Source organism: Pan troglodytes, chromosome 8 (genome assembly GCF_028858775.2).
Source record: "Pan troglodytes isolate AG18354 chromosome 8, NHGRI_mPanTro3-v2.0_pri, whole genome shotgun sequence".
NCBI classification, from domain to species: Eukaryota; Metazoa; Chordata; class Mammalia; order Primates; family Hominidae; genus Pan; species Pan troglodytes.
This window is the reverse complement of record NC_072406.2, coordinates 12,812,032-12,823,149: the sequence shown is the minus strand read 5'-3', so window position 1 is coordinate 12,823,149 and position 11,118 is coordinate 12,812,032. Positions and strand designations below refer to the sequence as shown.

Genomic DNA, 11,118 nt, shown 5'->3' with positions numbered 1-11,118 from the left:
GGAGTGCAATCATAGCTCACTGCAGCCTCAACCTCCCAGGCTCAAGCTATCCTCCCACCTCAACCTCCCAAGTGTCTGGGACCATGGCTGTGCACCACCATACCTGGCTAACTTTTAAAGAAAGATTATTGTAGAGCCAGTGTCTCACTGTGTTGCCCAGGCCGGTCTCAAACTCCTGGTTCAAACAGTCCTCCTCCCTCAGCCTCCCCAAAGTGTTGGGATTACAGGCGTAAGCCAATGCACACAGCCAGAGCTTTTTTAAAAAAAGTATGCAATATATTTGGTCTTTAAAAAATGTTTTTGTTTGAAGAGCAAGGTACTCATGCAGGAAAATAATCCAATTTATGTTGCGGTTTAATTTAAAATGAAATCACTTGGCATTATTAAAAAATAAAATTTTGCCCAGGCGCAGTGGCTTACTCCTGTAATCCCAGCATTTTGGGAGGCCAAGGCAGGTGGATCACCTGAGGTCAGGAGTTTGCGACCAGTCTAACATGATGAAACCCCGTCTCTACTAAATACAAAAAAAAGCCGGGTGTGGTGGCCCATGCCTGTAATCCGAGCTACTCGGGAGGCAGAGACAGGAGAATCACTTGTACCTGGGAGGCAGAGGTTGCAGTGAGCCGAGATCGCGCCATTGCACTCCAGCCTGGGCAACAAGAGTGAAACTCTGTTTAAAAAAAAATTAAAATTAAAATAAAATTTCAAGTGTCCATTTGTTACCAAGAAAATAATTTTAAAAAACATTATTCTAATGCAATCTACAATTGTGTAGAATCATTATAGAATATACCACAGCATACTGCTGAGTTTTATTTGCTATTAAGATTAAGTGGGGCCGCACGGCCAGACAGGCCCTGCTCCTGAGGCCGGGCGGGCTGCGCGCCTGCGATCCTGCGCCTGTGGTCCCGGGGCAGCCGGGACCAGCGCAGGAGAACCCGCGAGCCCAGCGGCGCCTGCCCCGGGCTGCAGCCCCACCTGCCGGCGCGCCGCCTGGGAGCGGCTTCTGGGAGCCGGGCGGCCCCCGCGGTGCAGGCGCGCTGCTAATGGCCTTGCGAGGCTCACTGGGTCTGAGAGGTCGGAGGCTGCGAGTATCGCTGCTGAAGGCTGTGGTGGACCCGGCTGGATCGCGGATTCTGGGCTAGATCGCAGATTTGGGATCGCGGGTTGGGGTTTGGATCGGGGATTTGGGGCAGGGTGGGGGGCCGTGAAAAGGTGCCGTCATCTTACAGGGAGTTGCCCCGGCTGAGGAGCCGGTGGTTGGGTGTCTGAGAAGATTACAGGCGCCCGCTACCACGCCCGGCTAATTTTTGTATTTTTAGTAGAGACGGGGTTTCACCGTGTTGGCCAGGCTGGTCTCAAACTCCTGACCTCGTGATCCGCCCGCCTTGGCCTCCCAAAGTGCTGGGGTTACAGGCATGAGCCACCGCACCGGCCTTATCACTACTATTATGGGTTTTTTTGTTGTTGTTTTTTGTTTTTTTGTTTTTGAGACGGAGTCTCGCCCTGTCACCCAGGCTGGAGTGCGGTGGCGCCATCTCGGCTCACTGCAAGCTCCGCCTCCCGGGTTCACGCCATTCTCCTGCCTCAGCCTCCCGAGTAGCTGGGACTACAGGCACCCGCCACCACGCCCGGCTAATTTTTTGTATTTTTAGTAGAGACGGGGTTTCACCGTGTTAGCCAGGATGGTCTGGATCTCCTGACCTCGTGATCCGCCCGCCTCGGCCTCCCAGAGTGCTGGGGTTACAGGCGTGAGCCACCGCGCCCGGCAAACTCTACTATTCTTTATTGGGTGTAACCCAGGAGGTCAACAAATTATTTTTCTTTTCTTTTTTTTTTTTTTTCTTTTTTTTTTTTTGAGATGGAGGCTCACTCTTGCCCCGCCTCTGCACTCCAGCCTGGGTGACAAGAGTGAGAAATTTGTTATAAACATTGTTCTGTTACCTTTCCTTGCAGGCTTGGGGACCCTTTGGAGACAATGAAACTATCACCTCATGTTCTTCTCCAGTTTTAGGGCATAGATTCTCTGGAACCACTGAAAAGTGACTTCCTGGTTGTGGAACTTAAATACTGACTTAACCGTAGCTAAATGGTTACTTACAGAAACGGAGCTGTCCCTCAGTGACTCCTGCCTTAGGTGCCTTTCTCATTTACCAGGACAGGTTATTTGTCGCATCCTTCTGGTCCATTACAGTCTCAACTTGTCCTGTTTTCTCAGAAAACGTATTTTTTTCCTTCTTATTCTTCCATAACAAACCTTATCTCTCACCCACCCCACCCTCAATTTGCACTCACTAGCCCCCTGCTGTTCACCCTCAGGTCTCAGGATGACATGCACATTTCAGGAAGCAGTCTACAACTTGATGTTCATGTTCAAGACAGTGGACTCAACTTGGAGCACCATAGCATATATTTCACACAAGTGGAACACCTAGATTTTAAAAACTCTGATCAATTCCGTCATCTGATCCTCGGGCACGCTGGCAGGCAGGCAGCAGCGGGGCCCTCAGATGACAGAGACCCCTCACAGTCTCAGGAAACATGACTTTATGGTGCTCCGACAGAAACTCATGCATTGATATCTAAGTAAACTTCAATGTCCCCAGCTTTTCTCAAAGGTAAATGCTCCTTCGTGGATGAATCTGTGATGGACAAAACTGCATCATCTAGAAGATGGGGCAACACAGACATTTAAATAAACTGTCACCTTTAAAGAGGAATCATCCTGAATGCAAGACAATGATGGCAGAGGGGAGGACTGAGGGCACCTGTAAGTCCTTCAGAGTGTGGATCCCTGCTCTTCCTGCTCTTGCTTGGAGATCGCTTCTAAGAACTGGTGGAGGGTTTTGGTTCTCAACTTCTTTTGTTTGTTTGTTTGAAACAGAGTCTCGCTCTCTTGCCCAGGCTGGAGTGCAGTGGCGCGATCTCGGCTCACTGCAAGCTCTGCCTCCCAGGTTCACGCCATTCTCCTGCCTCAGCCTCCTGAGTAGCTGGGACTACAGGCGCCGCCACCACGCCTGGCTAATTTTTGTATTTTCAGTAGAGACGGGGTTTCACCATGTTAGCCAGGATGGTCTCCATCTTCTGACCTCGTGATCCACCCACCTCGGCCTCCCAAAGTGCTGGGATTACAGGCGTGAGCCACCGCGCCTGGCCTTGGTTGTCAACTTCTACATCAACTCTTGCTGTGAATTCCTCTGCTGAATCTAGAATCTCTAAAGAAAAAAAAGTTTATTTTTTTAGTTCAGAGACCAGAAAGTTATTAATGGTAAATGGCATCAGCAGTCCAACACAATGCCCTTAGGGGCAACAAAAAAATTGAGGCAAAAAGATTTTTTAAAGAATTAAAAAAGGGGACTAGAAATGAGTAGAGGAGCAGAAAAAGCAAGAGCACATCCAACTGGTAAATGAGATAAGATCAATTTAGAGAAAATATCCCAAAATGTCTTCAGTGGTACTTGCTGGGGTCATGTACATTTACGTAGGTTTGACCCAAAACAGCAGGCTATCTGCCTCACTGTCAAAACAACACACTTGAGAAATTAGTCAAAGCGTTCACATTTACTGACACAGGAAATAAGTCTCAAATTTGTAGTTTATTTGTCTATAGAGTAAAGCAATTCCTGCAAAATGTTAAACATAATACCTGAAGAGCCAATGCTTCTTTGCACTCTGGAAAAGAACTGAAATTATCAGAAATTCTGGACTTTATGAGATAAAAATAAGAAATTAATGTAGGTTAGTCTTAAGATTAAAATTTGAAAGAAAAGCAGTTTGGAAAAACTTACCTTTTTTTTTTTTTTTTTATGGAAAGCCCATCCTCTCCTACCTGTCCCTCATAACTGGCAGGTGTCACCTGGTTGGCCGCAGAAGGGCCTGCCAGCCGAGGGACCACATCAGTGTAAGAAGCAGGTTCCACAGGAGCTCAGCCAGGATCCTTGGAAAACGTCGGATCTTGCCAGGCCATGGTGCTCTGTTCAGAAAGAGAAGATGCAGTTTCAGTAAAACAAAGAGTGTAATGTGAAATTTGTTAACAAAAATTATTGGCCAGGCGTGGTGGCTCACGCCTGTAATCCCACCGCTGGAAGGCCGAGGCGGGCGGATCACAAGATCAGGAGATCGAGACCATCCTGGCTAACACGGTGAAACCCCGTCTCTACTAAAAATACAAAAAATTAGCCAGGCCTGCTGGCACGCACCTGTAGTCTCAGCTACTCGGGAGGCTGAGGCAGGAGAATCGCTTGAACCTGGGAGGTGGCGGCTGCAGTGAGCTGAGATCGTGCCACTGCACTACAGCCTGGGTGACTGAGCAAGACTCTGTATCCAAAAAAACACACAAAAAAGTAACAGTAATGATAAAGACATCTGAGCAGCAAACATACATAGTTACACATTACAAAACAATATTTTCAGTGTCATGTTTATATAATACTGCATTCTATGTTTCTGATCCAACACGGGAGCCTGCTCAGGCCTGGGGGATTTAACAATTGCTAAATATGTAAAGGCTTTAGGTAGTATGTTAATTTGTACTCACAAGCTGGCCTCCAGCAGGACTTCCTACCCCACAGACATAGCTCTGCACCCTTTCTGACCTGGAGATTGGGTGCTCCTGAAGGCCTGGAGAGAACAAGGCCCAGAGCACCAACTGGCCATCAAGTGGACGGGTTGTTGTTGGAGGTGTTGCTAAATGCCCACTCATCAGTCAAGCTTGCTGGGATAAAGCTGTGGGTACATCACACTGAATCAAGGCCGCACCACTGGAGGCCCCCTTCTGTCTCAGAAGCCAGAAAAACAGTGGGTTTGCAAGCCCGTGGAAGATCTAAAGTCTTTTTTAGTTTGGTTGGTTGTTTTGTTTTTGCAAAAAAGGTAAGTAAATTAAAAATGTACACCATTATTTGTCCTGTTTGTCTTTTGGGGACCCTTGCTTGCTTGACAAGGTAACTCCTTTTTTTTATTCTTTTTTTTTTTTTTTGAGACGGAGTTTCACCATCTCGGCTCACGGCAACCTCTGCCTCCCGGGTTCAAGCGATTCTCCTGCCTCAGCCTCCCCAGTAGCTGGGATTACAGGCATGTGCCACCATGCCGAGCTAATTTTGTATTTTTAGTAGGATGGGGTTTTCTCCATGTTGGTCAGGCTGGTCTTGAACTCCCAACCTCAGGTGATCTGTCCGCCTTGGCTTCCCAAAGTGTTGGGATTACAGTGATGAGCCACCGCTCCTGGCCAAGAAAACTCTAGCAAGGATTTCCCAATGTAGTGCTCCTTCTGCTAACTTATCCCACTGCTGGATTTGTCACCCTGGACCTCCTATAGTGCATGATCACTCTGACACTGTAGTTGCTACTTATACAAGCCTGCCCCTTACACAACAGATCCCCAAAAGCCTCGTTCTCAAATCACCTATATAGTTTGTTTGATAACCTCATGCTCAAGGGACTCATGGCTCTTTATTACTCAGTCCCTCATTAGACACCATGTGCAAGCAAGTCATAAAGGTCCACAGGCTTTTACAAGTACCTTCTACTGGCCGAATAGCCTCCCTAAGTTCACCACCTATTGCAAGACCTCAAGCGTGATGGCTTTTTCAGAACCACCGTCTTCCTTTAGATTATCTCTTTAATAAATGCTTCAACTCCTTGTTAAAGGGCACAATAGTATGTCAGCAAAGACGTCTCCTTTCCTTAAGGCTGAGAAAAAGGAACAACCTGCCAGCGCAGAGGAAGAGGATCAACTCCCTCACAAGGATCCCTGGTTCAAAAATCTAACTTCTATCTTGCCTAAAATTGCCACTGCAAACCATTAGGAGCAGGCACTGTCCTGGAGATACATATATGTGTGTGTGTGTATATATATAAAATATATATGTGTGTATATATGTATGCGTATATATATGGGCAAAAACCATATATTTTTGTTTGTGGGAATAATGAAAAACCCTGGGCTGGTGATTGTTTAAAAGGTTGGACAGCAGGAGGATGTTTGTTAGGATTCGTCCTTTTATGACCTCATTTTCTCCCTTTGGCTGAGAAATTAATAGATACGGTCCTTGAGAAGCCTGCCATACATTTTAACATGCATGTGTTAAAAATAGATTTTGTTTGTGTGAAAAATGAACACCAATAAAACTGATAGTTGTCTTCTGATGATAAAGGTAGTATGTGTTCCTGAAAATTTAGAATAAAATGTATATATCATAGGAGAATTCTACCACCCATATAAAACCTTTGTTAACTTTTTGAGGTACTTCTAGTCGTTAAAAAAAACATGTTTGTGTACAAACTTTTTTAGTTACAGCCCTACTTTATAAATTTTGTCATTAAACTTTTTGAAATATTTCATTTTTATTATTTAAATATAATTGAAGTAACAATTCTGTGGTTAAACATTTAAGCATTTTTGTACTTTGTTTATATTGTAAAGAACTTCACACTGAACAACCTTGAAATAATTCCCGGATCACATTTTTTATTTTCATAAGATGGATTCATGGCCGGGCGCGGTGGCTCACGTCTGTAATCCCAGCACTTTGGGAGGCCGAGGCGGGTGGATCACAAGGTCAGGAGATCGAGACCATCCTGGTTAACACAGCGAAACCCCGTCTCTACTAAAAATACAAACAAATTAGCCGGGCGTGGTGGCGGGCGCCTGTAGTCCCAGCTACTCAGGAGGCTGAGGCAGGAGAATGGCGTGAACCTGGGAGGCAGAGCTTGCAGTGAGCCGAGATCGCGCCACTGCACTCCAGCCTGGATGACAGTGCGAGACTCCATCTCAAAAAAAAAAAACAACATGGATTCATACATGTTAGCACTGAGTCATTTTTATGGATTGTAGTTGGCACCTGGCTTTTCAGAAGGGAGTTCTTATTTGTGCGCCTGTGGGTTAGTCCATCTCAGTACTTCTGTCTGCATTCAGTGCTATCTATAAAGACTTTTTTTTTTGCCACTTTGAAAAGTGGTTTCTTCTTAACGTTTGTAACGAGCATGTCTTCAATTGCTTGTAAGTGAACATATTTATTGAAGGTATATTGGATGTGGCATTTCTTTGGTGAATTGCTTGTGTCCTTTGCCTATTTTTCGATTGACTTTTGGAAGAAAACTGGGCTGTTCTCTTGGAAAATGTCCCTCATTCTGGGTCATTGTTTCCTGGAAGTGTCATTTAACATGTTCTTGCTCTGTTTCCCCAGATTCCTACAAACTGCACATTAGGATGGAGAGCTTGATTAGATTCAGGCTAAACATTTTTGGCAGGTATGCATGTGTGTGTTTCTAGAAGTTTGCTTAGAGGTAGTCTTAGATAACATTTTCAGCTGCTTCTATGACCATTGGTTGAGGTTTTCTGTGGTACTGGTTGTGGTATTGTGCTTGTTTTGTTTTTGTTTTTGTTTTTGTTTGAGACAGGGTCTCACTCCGTCACCCAGGCTGGAGTGCAGCGGCATGATCTCGCCTCACTGAAACCTCTGCCTCCCGGGTTCAAAGGATTCTCCTGCCTCAGACTCCTGAGTAGCTGGGATTACAGGCGTCTGCCACCGCGCCCCGCTAATTTTTTTGTATTTTTAGTAGAGACAGGGTTTCACCATCTTGGACAGGCTGGTCTTGAACTCCTGACCTCGTGATCCACCCACCTCAGCCTCCCAAAGTGCTGGAATGACAGGCGGGAGCCACTGCGCCCGGCCCGGAAGTTATAAATCTTGCAGTCCTCAGTTATGTGACTCTGGGGCAGTCGGTAACTTACAGAAAACCTGCTAAGCGACAGCAATCAGTGCTTAATTATTCCTATTCTTTAGCAAAGTCCAAGCCCCTGCCATAATACTAACCTTGTCATGTGAATGCAGCCCGAATCTCTGGATGGGGTGGAGGGGGTTCGTTTCCCTTGCCTCCAAGTTTAACTATAAACTAAATCCCTCTCATAGTTATTTTGGCCTCTGTGCTAGAATAACCAAGAGAAAAATACCAAAACAGCCTATGAGGTTAGAAGCCAGGTGGGCCAGTCTGTGGGGAAAAGAAAGAGATCAGACTGTTACTGTGTCTATGTAGAAAGAAGTAGACATAAGAGACTCCATTTTGTTCTGTACTAAGAAAAATTCTTCTGCCTTGAGATGCTGTTAATCTGTAACCCTAGCCCCAACCCCGTGCTCTCTGAAACATGTGCTGTGTCCACTCAGGGTTAAATGGATTAAGGGCGGTGCAGGATGTGCTTTGTTAAACAGATGCTTGAAGGCAGCATGCTCGTTGAGAGTCATCACCACTCCCTAATCTCAAGTACCCAGGGACACAATACACTGCGGAAGCCCACAGGGACCTCTGCTGAGGAAAGCCAGGTATTGTCCAAGATTTCTCCCCATGTGATAGTCTGAAATATGGCCTCGTGGGAAGGGAAAGACCTGACTGTCCCCCAGCCCGACACCCGTAAAGGGTCTGTGTCGAGGAGGATTAGTAAAAGAGGAAGGCCTCTTTGCATTTGAGATAAGAGGAAGGCTTCTGTCTCCTGCTCGTACCTGGGCAATGGAATGTCTCGGTGTAAAACCCGATTGTATGCTCCATCTACTGAGATAGGAGAAAACCGCCTTAGGGCTGGAGGTGGGACATGCTGGCAGCAATACTGCTCTTTAAGGCATTGAGATGTTTGTGTATATGAACATCAAAAGCACAGCACTTTTTTCTTTACCTTGTTTATGATGCAGAGACCTTTGTTCACATGTTTTCCTGCTGACCCTCTCCCCACTATTACCCTATTGTCCTGCCACATCCCCCTCTCCGAGAAACACCCAATAATGATCAATAAATACTGAGGGAACTCAGAGACTGGTGCTGGCGCAGGTCCTCCGTATGCTGAGCGCCGGTTCCCTGGGCCCACTTTTCTTTCTCTACGCTTTGTCTCTGTGTGTTTCTTTTCTCAAGTCTCTCGTTCCACCCGACGAGAAACGCCCACAAGTGTGGAGGGACAGGCCACCCCTTCACCAGTCGTGGTAGGTTTCACTCATTGTTCATAATTTGGCAAAGGTGGTTTTGTTCTTTTGGGGGCTTATGTAATTCAGCTGGGCACTGTCTCTTAGATTCCAGAAGTCCCAGCTGGACACAGTGAATGTGACCAGTGGGTCTGCATCAGGCCTGGTTGTAGGTTTGTGGCAGGTTTGACTATTACAGACTCTGGGAATATTGGTAGTTCTTTATCTGCTCTGCTCGAAATGTGATATCTCCACAGAAAGACACAAATCATACATTTGCAGCTGAAATGAATTTTCAAAGCGTACAGTCAGAACAGGAGATGGATGGAGCATCCCCAGAAATCCTGAGTCCACTGTACTCATTCTCCACCCCCACGTAACCACGGTCTTGCCTTCTCTGGCCCTGGAGTAGCTTTGTCTGTTGTGAGCATCAGAGAATGGAATCGTAGTCTGATGCTCTTACGCCAGGCTTAATTCACTTCACGTCTATGAGATGCATCCATGACATAGCGTGTAGTAAGTTCATTCTCACTTTGATGTAAATATTCCATCATGTAAATAGGCCAAATGTGCTTATGTGTTCTCTGGTTGATGGGAGGGCTGTTTCCAGTTTGGAACTATTAGGAACAGCACCCTGATCACCTGTATCCATCTTTTGGTGAACATAAGCATGCATTTCTTGCCTCTGGGCATAGGGTTTAGGGTGGAGTCACTGGGTCTGAGGCATATGTATGTTTTGTTTTCAGTATGTATTACTTATTATTGTTTAAACCTTGAAATTAAACTTTCTGGCGCGCTGGTCATTTCACTTGGGCAGGCTGGACTGGCCCACACCGGGGAGGGGCCTACCATGAGATGGGGCTGAGAGCAGGGGGCTGTAACCTGGGCCTTGGGAGTCAACCCCAGCTGTCTCCTGACATTCCCCCATCCTGGTCCCCCGTCTCCTGTCCTCAGGGAAGGTACCGATGCAGGGAACTCAGGAGCAGGGTGTTTTGATCTTCACTCTGATTAGGGGAAGAACTTGAGCTCAGTCTCCTTCTCCCACCACCTGCCTGGCCTGAAATTCCCACAAACCTAGGAGCCCTTTGGAGTTGAAGATGATGCATGCAGGGGCCCTCTCTCCTACTGCAGCCAGAGATTGGATGGACAGAGAGGCCAGGCCACTCCACCTCGTGTCCTCTCCCTGGTGCATGGGCCGGGAAGAGTGAAGGGGCTGTGTGCTTAAGGCCTAGCGCTGCAGAGGCTCCGAGAAAACCAGCTCCAGCCCCTGCTCCTCTCAGCCTCATCTAATTTACGGCCAGGCAGGGCAGGGGTTCTGTCTCTCGGGGCCGAGACCCTGGGAGCCTGCAGGACCCTGCCCGCAATGCACTGCAGCTCACTCCCTCTAGCCCTCTTCCGTGTTTTTCCAGGCCAGGACCAACAGTGCCTTCCCCCGAGTTAGTCTCAATGAGCTACTGCCAAGAGCAATTCAGTGCACGGCCACACTTCTCCCTAACCTAGAGCCCACTCCTCCTCTGCCAGCAGCATTGCCCCGGGCCTCCTCCCCGTTATAGACTGTGGAGAGGAGGAGCCTAGAGAGCCCTAGCTGAGGCTGTCAAACCCTTGGCGTGGGCAGCTGGCAGGTTGACCCCTGACCCCGGCTTTTTGCCTTGAGGGGAGGCTGTGTGGTTCCTTGGCTGGTGTGACAGTGCAGGGCAAGGAGAAGGTGAGAAGACGCAGGGAGGCACCGTGGGCCGCAGTCACACTTCTGCTGCACCCACATCTGTGAGCTTCTCCACAAAGAGGAGAAAGAAGACAAGGCCAGGGTTGGGCCTTCCCCTTGGCTTTTTTTTTTTTTTTTTGAGATGGAGTCTCTCTGTCGCCCAGGCTGGAGTGCAGTGGCGCCATCTCGGCTCGCTGCCAGCTCTACCTCCTGGGTTCATGCCATTCTCCTGCCTCAGCCTCCCAAGTAGCTGGGACTACAGGCGCCTGCCACCACACCCAGCTAATTTTTTGTATTTTTAGTAGAGACGGGGTTTCACCGTGTTAGCCAGGATGGTCTCAATCTCCTGACCTCGTGATCTGCCCGCCTCGGTCTCCTAAAGTGCTGGGATTACAGTCATAAGCCACTGTGCCTGGCCAGGATTTTTTTTTTTAAGATTGCATGTTGTTCTGTTGCCCAGGCCGAGGGCAG

General features: G+C 47.5%; 1 long non-coding RNA gene across 1 annotated transcript; it reads right to left on the bottom strand.

Moving 5' to 3' along the window:
- Nucleotides 1-711: 711 nt before the first annotated feature.
- LOC134807118 (uncharacterized) lies at nucleotides 712-10,761 on the bottom strand. Its single transcript, XR_010146766.1, has 3 exons — nucleotides 7,815-10,761; nucleotides 4,200-4,317; nucleotides 712-3,973 (listed from the first exon to the last, which is right to left on the bottom strand). It is a non-coding gene; the product is annotated as an uncharacterized LOC134807118 (long non-coding RNA).
- Nucleotides 10,762-11,118: the final 357 nt, after the last annotated feature.